Source organism: Sceloporus occidentalis, unplaced genomic scaffold (assembly GCF_023333645.1).
Source record: "Sceloporus occidentalis isolate IW3139 unplaced genomic scaffold, rSceOcc1.0.p SCAF_29, whole genome shotgun sequence".
Taxonomy (NCBI): domain Eukaryota; kingdom Metazoa; phylum Chordata; class Lepidosauria; order Squamata; family Phrynosomatidae; genus Sceloporus; species Sceloporus occidentalis.
In genome coordinates this window covers 3,508,792-3,525,638 of record NW_028317009.1, presented here as the reverse complement: position 1 = coordinate 3,525,638, position 16,847 = coordinate 3,508,792, and positions in this window count along the sequence as shown.

Genomic DNA, 16,847 nt, shown 5'->3' with positions numbered 1-16,847 from the left:
CATCGTGGTTTGGCTGATGGTCCATGCTGTACGTTCCACATTGTTATGCTTCATTACAAGCATTTAAAGAGAATTATTAAGTGCTGAAATGTCTTATTTGAAAGAGTAAAGTTATTTGCCGATTACCAACACGGTGTCGTGTGTCCTAGATTTATTCTTAGCCGCACCAATATTCCTCCTTATTTTGATCTTTTTTTGTTTACTATTCCTATTTTTTAAATGATAAAACACAGAATGTATTAATTTGCCTGCCTGCCACTGAGCCCTGACCCTGCCAATATACCAAGGGTGATATGAACTCACTAGTCTAAGTGTGGATACATGCGCAGACACCTGCTGCTCAGTATACAAGGTGTTCGTGTTGTGTGTAGGTTGCTGTGATAATTTCCATACGTAACCGTCTCGATGCTATTTGCGGACCTTTGTATGCTATACATGTCTACTTGGGAATGCATAGCTTTATTCGTGTCTATGTACACCTGCAGAATATGCGTACCTGTTCTGTTCACCTTAACATCTCTGTTCGCCCCAAGGTAACCCAATGTAGCCCCCTGCTCAGATTTAGAACTCTGGTGGATTATGGCCGATGTTGGTGAAGTTGCATTGTGGGTCCAGTCTGCAACTGTGTGAAAATCATTGGAACCTCATGAGAAAGTTGCGATCAAAGACTTTGAAATTCTTCAAGTTTTAGCAAAGAACAGGATTTCTCAGGGTGACTTTCAGGTGCCCAAACTTTTAATATTGACATGTCGTCAGTGAGAGCACCAAATGTCCTAAAATATTTTGATTTTAATAGAGGTGGACAAGGTTAATACAGAGAAGAAGATCAGACCTTCTCCGAATAGGTACAATTTTATTCTAAAAGCAAGAAAAAAAAGCAACCCGGATGTGTGATCCTCACGAAGGGAGGGGAGCTGTGGGAGTTCTGTATGAGGCTTGCGTTTCCCTCGTACTTTTTTCTTTTATCACTAAAGAAACAAGTATAATTAATGGATTCTGAGTTTTCCCAGCAGATGAGGATGTGCAGACTGATGTCAAATGGTTCTTGTCTGCGGTCAATTTTCTCTGTTTCTCTTCCAGCACAAATTATTGGAATGCAATTCATGGCATGTCCGACACATCCTCTCGTGATTACCTCCACTATTTCTTCTTTGCATAATTTTACATTTTGGTATTTAATCAATTTTCAAAACTCTTTCATCTCTGAAGGGTCTACGCACTTCTTGATGGCGTTTACACCATTTCAGAAGGGGAACTCTAGTTTTTATGTGTGCGCTACAGCGCCATAGAGAGATTGATCAAAGTGGATGTAAGCTTTGACGTGCCTCCGAGTTCTAAATTCCCAAATGAAGTCCTGATATGACTAAATAGTCTACAATAATGCAGAGAGGCCACCTACTAAAGAGAGAGAGAGACTCATCTTTTTCTTCACCACTTACATAGATTTAGAAGAATAAGAAGACTGGAAGGTGTAGAAGGCCAAGTGAATCAAACAGAATAGGTTCCATTAATGCATATGCCATGATTCAGAATGGAAGAAAGAGTCAGAGGCTAAAAGAAAGTTAGTTTTAGTTTACTGAGAGAGGATGAATAAGTGGAACCGCCTCCCAGCAAAAGTGGTAGAGGCTAATACAGCGAGGGAATGTAAACATGCATGGGGTAGGCATATGGCTCCTGAATCTTGAAACCTGAATCTAATTGAGGTTTGTGTCTGTGTTTGTGTTTCTATTGCACTCCAAATAGATGTCTAGTTTCAGTAAGAATTGCTCCCCAAATGCCAAACCTTTTCTTCTCGGCATCGGTTGATCATTTCTCTCTTTTGTATCATTCGCCACATTTATCTCATGTTAAGTGACGCACATTTTATTTAGACAGGTGAAATTTTTTTGAGAGAGCTCCTCCAGGCGCTTACTAAGTAATTCATTTTATTTACCGTGCCTTCACTATTAGTTACTATCACATTTACTATCAGGCTGTGCAGGCTTTTTTTTAATTTATTTTTTATACTTTTGTCTTTTTTTTTTTTTTTTTTTTTATGAAGCTGTCGTCTGCTTTTCAGCCAGTGACAAAATACAAAAATACAGCATAGGGTGAATCTTTCAAGACAAATGTTTCCTCAGATAGGGGACCTATATTTCATCGCAAATGCTACATACACAGTGTTATTTGTGGACTGTCGATCAGGATGCGCAGTCTATAGCCGGGGAGAGAGAGAAGCAATAGATACATAATTCATAAAGGGAATAATTCAACGTCCGTTGGTACTTAGCTCGGGCTGACCGCGTAGGTTTTTAACACTTTCTGCCTTGGAGGGGCTTTTAGAAATTGCATTCTTCTACCAGACCCTGAAGATCTTACCCATTAAAAGCCACTGCACTGGCACCATGTTTTAGTTAATGCAATTATATTAATTTATTTACACAGAGCTAAGGAATAAATAGCATTTAGGGCATGGCATGTGAGTCCATAGGTATAGAGGAACTTTCACGAGTGATCTAAAATGTTTATTTAAATATAAATAATGTGTATGTTATAAAGAACAAAATAGTAATTATAACATAATGAAGTACTGCTTTAAAACATGGCTGGCATCAAGTTTGAGATCAAGTACAAGTAAGCACATTTGTAAGGTCCTTTCTTGAACCCTTAAATGACTAGGGATACATTGTTGCCATAAAAAGAAAGCCCCCACCAACCTGAAAATGATATTGGTTCTGGGGACATGGGATGGAGAACTAAGGTTTTCTGTATTACCGACCCATGCAGATCTATGCAAACTATTTCAAAAGTTACTTTATATCATCATACCAGAGAACCTTGAACTCCAACATCACTTTTGTCAAGTCTCCATAAAGATTGGCGCTCCCTATATCTAGGAACTTTCCAGAATAGGCTACCTGGAGCTCTCCCTCTTCTGGGGGAGTGGCTTTGCTAAGGCAGGGTTAGCTACCTTTGAGCAGCTAGGAATAAGAGGAAGTGGGCAGGGAGTGAGTGCAACCAAACACCACTCCCCCTGCTCAGAGAAAGGGGGAACATGATCTGGAGACACAGGGAAGCAGCCCTTCACCTGGAGATGCAGGGTCAAACTGGGAGTTCCCAGGTATGCAACTTATCAACCTGTTCAAAATGTTTCAACGAGCTTGCAGCGGAAACTACAACGCATCTCAAAGAATACCATTTAAAAACCCTCTTACTCTTAAAAAAAACCCTTATATTCAATTAGGCAGGATCCCGAAAGATTCGGGATCCCTAAATGCAGCTGAGAAAACAAATCTTAACTTACTGAGGTAGCCATAAAAACCCGCCTTCCAATTCATTTCCTGGCACCAAAGCATTAGTGTCTGCTAATTTCTTGCAGGAATAAGGGTAAAAGAGAGTTGCGCATACACAGCGTTTCTCATCTAATCAATAACAATAATGGACGTGTACAGTACCCATAAGCCTCGTTTGACGCTCAAGCCACATAAGCCACTTTGCTGCCTAGGTGCTGTAAGGAACTGATAAACACTAATTTCAGACGCCTTAAGCATCCTCCAGTTCCGAAGTATTTAAAGAGTCAACTGAGATCATGTCAGCTTGTATATTTATCAAATGCCTCATTCATTTACTCGCCTGTGCTGGTGATTTTTACAGTATCCTCATTGGAATTTGGTTGCTAGGAAACAAGATGTCATCGGTGACATAAAACGTGCAGTTTTTGTGAATGAAAATCTTGCTGTGTGCCAGTAACGTGCCGTCGATTGCACAGGAATACAATGCGACAAGAGGCTGGCAACCGTAGGATTTCTGAGAGTGTAATATGTACAGATTTTTACATGTATCGGTTAAAGTCATGCTACACAGCAGGAGCTAAAATCTATGCAATGATATTTATTATTGTGTGCTTCTCTTTCTATGGTGCTGCTACCATGCAGGCAACGTCAGGAATTGTTTAGGGCTCCTGTTCCTCTATCAAGACAAATCTTTGGATATAACCACCTACATCATTATTATCCAACACTGAGGGCCGCCACCTCTTAAGACATTTGTACCGTACCCCTTTATTCTGAAGAATTAACAAGCGATGCTGTTATTAACAGGGACAGATTCCAAAAATCCCGTACCCAGGTGGCTCCTAAATTCCGGGCCAGATTCCAAAAATCCAGTACCCAGGTGGCTCCTAAAACCCCCCTGCTATTACTGTCTTGCTTCTAGCATTTTAAGTAGAAGCCCTAAACTGTATTATTTATTCGCTACTTCAGCGTATACAAAGTAAAATGCATTGTACTGTCGGTTATAACCCTGTCTCTTTTTTCATACTTTAAATTTACTTTCCATCTGCACATTTCTTATGTCACCTCCCAGGGGAGTGCTAGCTTGAGGAGTAAGGTTCAAACAGGGCAAACAATGTTGCATGGCGGCAGCTTGGACATCGTGCATGGAGCTATCAAGAGAAGTTCCAGCCAAGAGAAGCGTGTATGTTAGAGTGCGTGTGTGATAGATTGAGTGTGTGCTACAGAGTGAGCTTACAAAACTGTATGTGATAGATCAGGTGTAATTGTGTGTGTTAGGATGTGTGTGGAGGTTTAGGTAAGGGGCAGGTGCTGAGGGAGCCACTCTGCATTACTTGCACCCCCACCACCGCAATCCCTCCTCTGTTACCTCCAGAGTTCACTCTATGTTGCACTAAAACTGTAAAGAGTGAACACTACAACATTTTCCTTATGTGTATGCACACTTTGTGATCGACAATATTGGAATTCCATAGAAGCAAAACTCTGTTTTACAAAATTTCTAAAATACTTAAAAAAAAAAAAAAAAAAAAAAAAATGGAAGAAAAAAATGAAGAAATAAAAGTTACATGTTCTGACTACTCCTATTGATCACGCTGGCTAGGATCCGCTGAATCACCAAAAATCTACAGATGAGGACAGGATTTTTTTGCCCCATAAAACATTTTTTCAGACCTTGAAATGTAGCATGAATTGAAATTAAAGTCTAAAGCACTCGGAAAGGCCTTGATACATCTTTAATACATCTAAAATAGTCTTGAAGATACGCTTCATATTGCCAAGGAATGCTCTGTAGGAGGATTAGAATCCTGTGATATAAGTCTTTAGTTGTTTGAAATGAAGGGACTTCCAAACCTTTGCCAAGAGCTCTGTAAAATATATTTAGGAAAGACGTGTCTCTTTGATGCTAGGAAATTCTTCCCTTTGATCACATGCGTAATGCTTCCCTCATGCGATCCTTGTAAGTATATGTACAATTATTGTAGTTTACTTTTTAACGATTTAGACACTAAAACGTGACAATTACAAGAAACAGCTGACATCTTGTAGCTCTTTTCTACATCAAGCGGAATATTTCTATTTTTTTTTATACACCTAATTTGATGTTAATTGCAGAATGGATACTGAAATTCTGTCAAAAATACTAGGTTAAAACTGCACAGGCTTTCATTCGCAAGATCAAAGAACAATTAATTGTTATCTTAACAAGATTTCTGTGCAAAATGTTTATTTTTCTTCTTACAAATATTTATGAGTAGCTGGTGGAGAACAAAACCCTTAAGAAGTTTTGAAAGCGCGTATTCAATAGGAACTTGCTTTAATATTAATGAATATTAATGTATTTTGTGACAAGGAATGATATTTTTAGTTGTGAGATCGGAATTCTATAAGAATATATCATTTAAATTACTATGTAGAATTATTAAGAAACGTAAATTTCTTTCTGTTTTAGAAAGCATTTCTACACTATTTCACATCAAAAATGACAACTGTTCCTGTACTCACTGCCATATTGGATTTGTTATTTAAAATCTGACAGACATGTAGGTACATTTATACCACTGTCTCTCCATGGAGATTGGAGCATCTCAAGCCTTTCCACTTGCCTTCTTCTGATAAGGGTCTTAGTCAATAGTCTATGTTGGCTTCTCAGTGTTTTGTTTCTTTGTAGCTGTGGTGCTTCCTCTGGCCAGTGCTTACCCAGTTCTTGATGCGTGTGCTCGCCCACAAGCGCTTGGGAATGTGCGTCATGAAGATGGCTTTTGGTATTGGACGGAATGGACTCTTGGATAAGTGTTTGGTGAAACTGCCTACTAGGTCATAAGGCTTTGTAGCTGGAGGGTTGTTCTGAAGGTTGTGTTACGGTGTTCCCCTGGTATTGGGGGTTTATCAATAGTGCTGTAGCCAATCACTCTACCCATCTTAATTTGGTTCCTGTGTATTTATTGGTGTCATGGGTGGCATTTTGGAGGGTGCTTACTTTGATGATATAAGCCTAAGAAGTCAGTCTTTTTTAGAGTTTTAGAAATTTCAAAATGTGGAATATGATAATACTACACTTAGAATAACAAAGAGATACCGTGGGAAAGGACTGAGATAACGAGGCGGCCTTGGCACTTTAAGGCCAGAGGCTGCCTAATGATGTACGTGTGGCCAACGGCTGGATATTACAGGCTTTATGTTACGTCTTTATGATTATGTAGTGTGAGGATCCAGTTGCCGCACACTGCAGAACCTGCTCTGCCCCAAGAGTGACAAATTGAATGAATATGGGGTACTGTCCACCACCTGCCCACAGGGCATTCACCAAGTGTGCCAGGTGACCATTCCAGGCCTGCTGTGGGAGATACTCAAAACTGATCTGGGGCAGTTACCAAATCAACTTATGGAATGCTTGCTCCTCCACTTCTGTTTCCTACACCCATGTCTACCTGGTGCTAAAAAGTAAGATATTTAAGTAAAATGTTATTGGGAAGAATTAAAAATGTAACATTTTGTGATTGTAACTTACATCATCTTTAGAAATGAAAAAGTAATGTTTTCCAGTTACATGCTGTTTTTATTATTATTAGTCAATCCTTAATCTGTATTCCATTTCCTACCTAAAGTTCTTGCGTGCATCTTAATTGCATATTACTTTCTAAGAAACTAGCAAATATAGTCAAAACATGTATCGCTTGGGATATGACAAAGCTCAGTATTGTTTTCAGCTGCCGTGGCTTTTCATTGACTAATATGAAAGCTCTGTCTACAGAGACAAAACTTGAAATAAAAAAAAAGTACAAATCCAAAGCATTTGATGTTTTGTCAAGAGAAAAGAAAATCTTCAGCTAATTTGGAATGGGCTACCACATAAGGGTGCGCATATCACACGCTTAAAAAGCCTGCTCTTTGAAAAATCTCAAAGAAATAAAAAGTAAGTTTAATTCGGTTTGTTAAAGACGTGCCTCAGCCATGCCATCTCCATGGGAGTCTGGAAAAAAAGGTTCTTTAAGATTAATGGGCTTCCTCGGGTTTGGGATTTGGAGACTGTTCTTTAACAAAAATCTCTAATCTTTTTGTTTTGTTTTTCTTTATACTTTAGAAATGTAGTAAAATAAATATATTAACAAGGAAAAAACCAAAACTAATTAGTTTATTTTGTTTCTATTTTTTTTCTAATGAGCACAATATGTCTATTATTAAATATTGTGTTGAAATCAAGTATTAAATAAAAAATGGTCTTTCTCCCATTCTCCATTTTAGCTTTCTGTCCATGTCCTTGTGTCTATTTGGTGGTTCCAAAAATTCAGTTCTTCTATCCTTAAAGGAAGGTTCTATGAATTAGTTGTCTATATTCAAAAGCCAAGCAAAGTGCTTAGAGAGGTATCCCTTAAAGGTTTTAAGAAAAAAATGGTACACAATGTGATCTCCACAGGTAAAACAGAGGGAGATACATTCAGCAAGATACTGGAGTGGAAAGGAGAATATGTAGCAAGGACAAGATTATCCATAGTCATTCAAAGTCACCATGCTAAATGAGCTGACCCTGATAGTCTTTAGTATAAACACTTCCCAAAGATTCCACCATAGTGACTTGCTAATGGTGGCAATCAAATGGTTCTAATGAAAACGATAAACTTAGCTAGAGATAAAGAAAATCTCTACCGTGTGGTTTTACCCAAGCATGAATTCCAGAACTGATATAAAAGTAAGAAAGTCCAAGCTGGAGAAGAATATAAAGACTGTATGACCACAAGACTGGGCCCATTCACCCTAAGACCGGGCTGGGTTAAAACCTTAAGATTTCACAGATAAGACCATGCTGTGGTTTATAAACCACAAAAGTGCAAAACACTCTGTAGATATGACTCCATGGATGGAATAAACATACAAATAAATGTTTAGCTTATTCAGAATGCCAAGTACTGGAATACTTACAGAAAACCCGATGTGTTCCGCCTAACACTCTTCAGAGGTCATGGACTGAACAGGCTGGAGTACTACAGAGAAATGACAGGAGACGATAAGAAAAAAGGAGATTAAAGGAGTAAAGGCATAGATGATGCCCTTAGTTACATTTTATAATCTGGCAATTATAACAGGACATTCTTAAAGTAGTGAATAAAATGGAGTTTCTATTTGCAATCTGACAACATCACACCAGGTACATTTATGTAGGAAAATAATAATAGTTAAGGTACAGATATATGATACAGTTTGTGACCATAAGATACTTAGTTAATAGGCTGGGAGGCTGTGAAGGTGTAGAGATTACAAGAGCCTAACAGTTTTGGTAAGGAATCTCTACTATTATTAACGGTAAGCTTCCTGTTCACAAAATAGTCAAAGAATCATTTATATTTAAAAGTAATGTATGTTTCCTACAGAAAATGGAACTCTCTTGTAATCTCTACACAAGAGCATCTCACTCTATTAAGCTTTTGGGGGGTTCATTAGGAGAATAACGAAGCCCACTTAGGCTGTTGTGTAATTATTTACAAGTCACTTTAAGAATGCCCTGTTATAATACTTGCCAGATTATGAAAGTTAATTACAGGCATCATCTACCCCTTTACTCCTTCAATCTCCTTTTTCTTAACCTGTTCAGTCCATGACCTCTGAAGAAGCTGTATTCCAGTACTACACATTCCGAATAAGCTTCTTAAATTGTATATATCCGGACAATTGAGCATTTTATTTGTATGTGTATTGTATGAATTCATTAAAAAATGATTTCAATGTTTATTTCCCTCCTATGTACAGGGTTGCGTGCACCTTTTTGTTTATAAACTGTGCATTTTCTATTGGGACGTAGGGGACTGCTCCTTTAGGTATTGTTAAAGCAGCTCGATTCCCCACTTTCCCCCATCTTTGCTTACACTTTCTCTATGTCTCCCTTGTGCAGACCTACACATGGTTCTTAATTTATGTCCCTAGCGCTGACATAACCATGTGAAGATGGCTTTGGGTTTGTTGAACCAGAGGTATCTTGTATTATTGGGAGGTTGTCGCAGTGGGAGTTGAGCCGGGGAGTACCAAAAAGCTATTTTCCCGTTTTCACATTTATTCAATGAGCTGCAACAATTGAGCTTCAAAAACATAACCATTGTCATTTTTCGGAAATTCTCATGTCTGCTAGAGGATCTCAAAGCTTAACACATTCTTTCTATCATACCATGACCTTTTTATGTAGGAAGCCATGTTTGACCACATCTAAGAACATTAGTTAGGGTTCTACACTCTATAGTCCCTTTTCAGGTCTCGTAAGCGCATCATTTATAAATATTCACTAGAGCCACCTTAGGAACAATACTATATTCTGTTCGGCATTTCACCACCCAGAGAATCCTGCCTCCAGAACTCAACATGATCTCAAGTATTGTATAATGATCAAGTGTTTGGTTTTTCTAAGGCGCACATAGACTTTGGAAGATGGGGACATGCCTTTGGCCCAAAGATACATTAAAGAGAAAATCACTATTTGACTCGGCATCTTCAAACACAGGTCTCATTTGGTTTTCTATCCCTCCTGGGAACAGATTATTTTGTGTTTTACCTGCTGGGATGTTTTCTATTTTTTGTTTTAATGTCCTCGAGATTGGTTCATCGACAGCTCATTATCTTCAAGGCTTAAAGTTTAATTGCTACATGCCATGCAATTTACAATGTTTGGTATTTAGATAATGTTGATGTTATTAGTGTCTCTGAGGCATAATGCTTCTAACTTCTGCCGTGATAACACACGCCTTGTAATAATAATACCAACAAAATCTTTTTTCTTTATTATTCTGTGAACAATGGGTAATGCAATTTTGGAAGAAAATGCTGTTGTAAACATTCCTGATTTAACTCGATTCATAAATTTATCAGACGCTGCATATCTAATGAGTTTGTCGCCAAACAGAAATACCACTCGGAATAGTTTGTTTAAATGGACTCTGAGCGATACCAACATCTAAGCAATACCAACATAGAATAAACAAATTATTTTCTATAATATTCTATTGAAATTCAATGCAAATGCATAGAACAAACAAGAAAGTGTTTGCTCTGCCGGTTTGGGACATCACTACTCGACACCATATGTAAATTAACCATTACAACATAGACTAGTGAATTTACATATGGGGCAAAAGTAGAAAAAAAGGGGAGGAGGGGTTTGCTAATGGATCCACCCACTCTTACTTGACCCTGGATAGAATTAACACACACGCATTTAATAAAAAAAATTGTACGTTATGAAAAACACCCACTGGCACCATAAATATTGGCCACAGTCACATATATATTGGTTTGTCTTAGTCTGTTGGTCCTAGTTTCGTCAGACCCTTTCAATGTATGCAGAAGCGATGTGGACATTTTTGGCGCTATATAAATAAAACATAAGAAATATAAGAAACAATTGCTAGAAATACTGTTTAGGTGAGCGCTTTTAACCATTTAAGTGTTATAGTTGAGAGCAGTTTGATGTGTCGGAACTCAAGGAGTTAATCCCTGAGCCATGGTTGATGTGTTTGTCAAGAACTCAGACACTTAAAGGGCTGTGTTCCAGTCTCAGCCGCTTACACCCAGTGACCTTGGGCAAGTTAATCACCCTGTGCGTTAGGTATCAGGAATGAGATTGTACGATCTTTTTGGAAGCCTCGCAGTACTCCAGTAATGTGCTCACTGGTGCATTCTAAGGTGTTTTAATAATGATAAAATAAAATATTACTTCTCCTATACTTTATTAAGAGAGGTGCCCGTAGCTGCATCAATCTCACATGTTGCCAGCAAAGCTATCATTTAGAAGTAGAAAGCACACATTAGATAAATAAAGCAATATATTTAAACCAGCATTGCCAAGGGGAAATATTACATGTTAACAATATAAAGGACTCGGTGTAATGCTTGGTGTTTTGTTCAGTTTACATTATGTTTCACCACGCAAAGAACATGAAACAAGGATCTGACTGCATGCCTACAACTTAGAAGCGCCCCGCTTTAGTAAATTGAGTTCCATATCCCTTTATCCCTCCTGATGCCTTTTTTTCCAGGAGCTCAGAACGTTTGCTGGGTATGAGAGTATCACAGGGTTCTACTAAGGCCTGTAAAGCCACAATACTATACATAGAAATGTCCGATGCCAGGCCCGGACTGGGACAAAAAATAGGCCCGGGCATTTCAGACTGAGCAGCCCATTTTTATGAAAAAGCATATATGTACATACATATACATAATACTTGGTCATTCAACAAGGGAAGCCTGAAGCCACAATTTAGTGCGACTAATCCTTGAAATAAATATTATAGAGTAAATAACACAATACCTTATCTTTTCCACTATTTCAGGGTGATTTCAGGGCCTTGAATGTTTTGTCCCCTGAAGTCACAACAAATTCAGGAGGGCATTTTATCTCTGGATAAATTAAAATGAAATAGTTCCCACTGGAAATGAACCCCTTCATTCCCCTATAGACGTACCGGGACGTCCAAAAAACGCCCACAAAGAAACCCCTATGGACGTCCCGGTACGTCCAGCACTTCAGTTCAGGGAGACCAGGCTGTCGTTTGACCCAGCTGTCGTTTGACCCTTCTGCCCCCGTTCACAACCCCCAAACCCATTAAGCCATAGGCATAAAAATTATACAAAATTGTACACCTTATAGTATGCTCCCTGGTGCTGGGAAAGTCTGGAAAATCTATATAAATTAGGTATTTCTGAAATCAGGACACCTGAATTAATAATCTTGGAGGGGATTTTCCATCACTTTACCTAATTTTGTGAGGATTCAAAGGGAAAATGTAAAAAAAAAATAGTTTAATTTTCTAATCTTCGCTAGTTTTTACTAAATTTCTCATTCTAAATTTTCAGCTAATTATCCAACTATGGTATCAAACGAAAGCTCTATCTCTCCTTGAAAAAACAATATATAGTTTATACGGGTACACTATTCACAGGAAAAGAGAATCATCGCTAAACCGACATACCCCAAAAATGGCAAAATTGTTCTGGGCTTTGAGGTACCAAAACCCCCTGGCATTGAAAGGGTTAAGGAAACAGATAACCAAACACACACACCAGGACAGGCTTTTCCCACACCGACGCCCAGACACACACACCAGGACAGGCTCTGCCACACTGACACCCAAACACACACCAGAACAGGCTCTGCCACACCGACATCCAAACACACACACACACACCAGGACAGTTAAAGAAAGAAGAAATGTTTCAGCACTCAACTTCCAGGAAGCTGGGAGCTAGCAGGAAAAAGGGCAAAACAAAAACAGAAAGCATAACAAAAATAGCAACGTTTCGGCCAAACAGGGCCGTTTGAGCTTGACAAAGACCCTGTTTGGCCGGAATGTTGCTTTTTTGTTTTGCTTTCTTTGAGTAAAGTAACCTAAGGATTGGAAGCTGATTGGAGTGCTGGGGTTCTTTTCTGTGTTCGTACACACACCAGGACAGGCTCTGCCACACCAACACCCAAACACACGCGCACACACACTAGGACAGGCTCTGCCACACTGACACCCGAACACACACATCAGGACAGGCTCTGACACCCAGACACACACACATCAGGACAGGCTCTGCCACACTGACACCCAGACACACACACTAGGACAGGCTCTGGACAGGCACACCGACACCCAAACACACACACACCAGGACAGGCTCTGTCACACCGACACCCTACACACACACACACACAACAGGACAGGCTCTGTCACACCAACACCCATACACAAACACACACCAGGACAGGCTCTGCCACACCGACACCCACACACACCCACACCAGGACAGGCTCTGCCACACCGACACACACACATGCACACACACCAGGACAGGCTCTGCCACACCGACACCCAAACACACACACAACAGGACAGGCTCTGCCAAACTGACACCCAATCACAAACACCAGGACAGGCTTGGCGACACTGACACCCGCATCCGGAGGGTTTCCACAGACGGTTTCACTCAGCCTGCCAGTGGCATCTTTGCCCCCATAACAGCCTGCCTGTGGCAACTTTGCCACCAAAACAGCCTGCCTGTGGCAACTTTGCCACCAAAACAGCCTGCCTGTGGCAACTTTGCCACCATAACAGCCTGCCTGTGGCATCTTTGCCCCCCCCCTTACACATCCATGCTATCACACACACACACATATTCATTCACTTGTTCACAAATATTTATTAACTAATTCACAGATAATCATTCACTCATTCAGATATTCATTCATACATTGATACTCATTAATTCCCTCATTCTGATACTGATTTACATATACTCATTCAAAAACATTCATTCACTTACTCCTTCACAGATACTCATTAATTCACTCTTTCATTCAATCTCACATACACCATACAGCCTCCCTCACCCCCTTACCTGAACCGATGATGCACGTGCCGCTCGCAGACTTCAGCTAATCTGCACAGGGGAAGCAGACGCACAGCAGGGTCATGTGACGTACGTCACGTACGTCACGTACGTCACATGGCTCTGTTGGATTCCTGCGTCCCCCTGGCCGTGGAAGGGACGCTGCTCGCGCGCGTGTGCCGGTAAGTAGCGGGCCCGGTCGTAGTTGCTGCAGGCTTAAGGGGCAGGTGCCCCTTTTGCCCTGCGTTAAGGACGACCACATAGGCCTAGTCAGTCCGGTCCTGACTGGGCCTATTTTAAGGTACGGGCCTGGAGCTGCAGCTCCATTAGCCCCTAAGTCAATTCGGCCCTGGCTGGCCCGGCCGCGGCCCTGCTCCGGCCCGGCCCACCGGGCAAATGCCCGGTGTGCCCGATGGCCAGACCGGGCCTGTCCGATGCCGTGTGATTAGGCCAATGGTGTAGTCCTTTACTTATTCTCCAAAGAGTTTACAAGCACTTTTTATGGCTTTTTTATGACCAGGAGTGGCAACTCTTTGATTTAGTGATTTTCAGGTGGCATTAAATTTACTTTAAATTTTCCAAAGGTTTGGTAGCCAACAAATAGCTCTTCCGATGATACATTTTAAAGCTTTGATAATGTACGTGATCTCTTGTTTCCTGTATATATATACTAAATGGATGAATAAGGCACTGGAGATCCCTAATACACTAAAGACCTTCCAATATTTAATGAATGGGGTGAAGGGATGATCGGCGGTGGAGTTCATTTTCTATCTGTCTTATAAGGATTATGTTTTATTTATGCATCTACCTGCATCAGAGACTTTTAAAGATTATATCCCATACATGTTAATAATTGGCGTATTAATAGTTTTCCTCCCTTAAGTTCCTTCCCATTCCAGTAAGGGTTTAGTTCATCGTTCCTTAGTTTCTGTACCTCGCGGAGTAACTTGAGGAAATCACATTCCGCTGGCACCTAAACCAAACACAGTATATAAATAAATTCAGTTATACGAGCTCTTTCAGATAAGGGATCATTGTGTTTTTTTATTAGCTGCTATATACTAGTCCATATGGCTAAAATAATATATATATATTATATATATATAAATTAAAATATATATAATTTGCAAAGCTTTTAATATCTCCATCATTATAAAAAATAAAAAAACAGACTATGCACGAAGAGTTCTTCTTTAGGAACTTTGAGTTCTAGCGTTCCCCGTGCCTCTCGATATATTTTTGGGCTGGTGTCGAGGGAAGCATATCCACTTAACAAACACTAAGGCTGTCTTTGTGTCGAGCCGCATGGTGGAATGTGACTTGACTCTCACAAATCAGGATTGCTGGTTTAGCTACCTGAATGTTCTCTTCTTGAGAGAGTATTGCCAGAGGCGGGAAAAAAATAAGCGACATTCTCTTAATGCAGACAGACAGCCCCGAAAAAGTCACTCAGAAGAAGATATGTTGATGGATCGTTATATAGCTTTTCAGATTTAAGACTGGGGATTGGTATGGGATGTTGTTAAGTGCTTACCTGGGAATCTTTCTGAAGCGTATCTATATTTTTCTATTGCTCAGTATAAAATAGTACGCGCCTGTCTATATTTCAGGGAAATATTTCTGTACAAAATCATGATGCTTTCCAGTCAAATTGAGGGGTTGGATGCGGCAATAAACAATACGATGGAACTATTGCATTGAGCTTAATATTTCTATATAAATAGGGTGCAGGGTGAAATAAAAGATTTCGGTTGGAATTCTTGATACCCAAGACTTAAAAAGTCCACTCCAACTCATGCTTTTGTTCTTCTAAATATGTGGTTTTCGGTTTCATTCGTGTCTTACTCTTGCCCTTGTTGGGGTTCGCACAAATAGAGTTCGCCCTACAATTTGGGATTTTGCAATAATATACATTGTAGCTGGAGCCAAGAGGACAAAATTACATTTTTATTACAATCAAGTTTTGAATTTTCACGGTGCCCCTATTGTAATAGTGTTACGGAATCAGCTGGTGCTGTGTAAATAAATGAAACGTAATATAGCACTGTATGAGGAACCTGAAGAACATCACGATTCACCAAAACTTTCTGATTAATCTTAAATAAAATGTGCAATTTGTTTTATTGGCACACTTTTATAATTCAGCTAAAAAGTTCGATTACAAAAAAGGGGCAAGGGGTAATTAATTCAATTTTAGAAAGAGGTTATCATGGCATAAAGATAAAGATATAATTAGTGTAGGTCTCCTGCTAATATGCAGGAAGAAGAAGAAGAAGAAGAAAAAACAATTAACGGGACACAATGGCGAATCTAAAAATAGTGAGAAGACGAATTGAATGTTCTTTTCTCGGAAACTTCTGTCACTACTGAAGCAAGTTAGAGCTTGTATTTTTTGATGCTGGTGCAGTAAGAGTAAGACACACATGGAATCTCTAATGGTCTCTGACAACGTTGCACAAAGGATTATACAGACATTTAAAAGACCTTTTGTTTTTATAATTATACTGTGCATGGAAATAGTACTAGTGCCACGTGCTCTCTGATTAACACAGCGGGATCTATTAGCAGTGAGCACGGCGAGAGACGACACGGAACAATCATCAGATCTAAGGCAAACTGCGATTCTGAACGTCACCACGTTTAACCCTTAAAAAATGAACCATTCTAGTGCAGCATCCTTTAAATCTTTAAATGGAATCCTCCACAACCTGGAAACATGAATAAGTAGTTTGCCAGCAGTAGGTTGAGCCGGCTTTCTGGGCTAAGCCACCTTGGTCAGGAGATCCCGTCTGCACCTTAGCCTGTAAGCTGGTGTTGTACTGCCTGATGTCGCTTACCCTTTTTTTTCCGTCTGGAGGCGGTGTCCACCATGGCTTTCTCCAAAGTCCTACAGAAAATCAAGTAAGACCATGCATCAGTTATTCTGGCCAAACTGGCCAAAACGTATCTGGTATGAGGACCTGATCAACCTCATCTCCAGAACCCCCCCCTGAGACTGCTCACCCGGGGAGGCTTTCTTCATCAGGGCCATTTTTCTCCATCCAAACCCCTGAGATATTCCAGCTGATTGCCTGGATGTTGAACGGAAGCTTCAGAGAGCTAGGGGTTTCTTTGTTTCTGTTGCCGAGAATGTTCCCAGTAGGAAAAGGGTTACTTCCCTCACATTAAGATATGTAATAAGTTCCATTCATGGTGCGGCTTTAGAGGTTTTATCCCTTC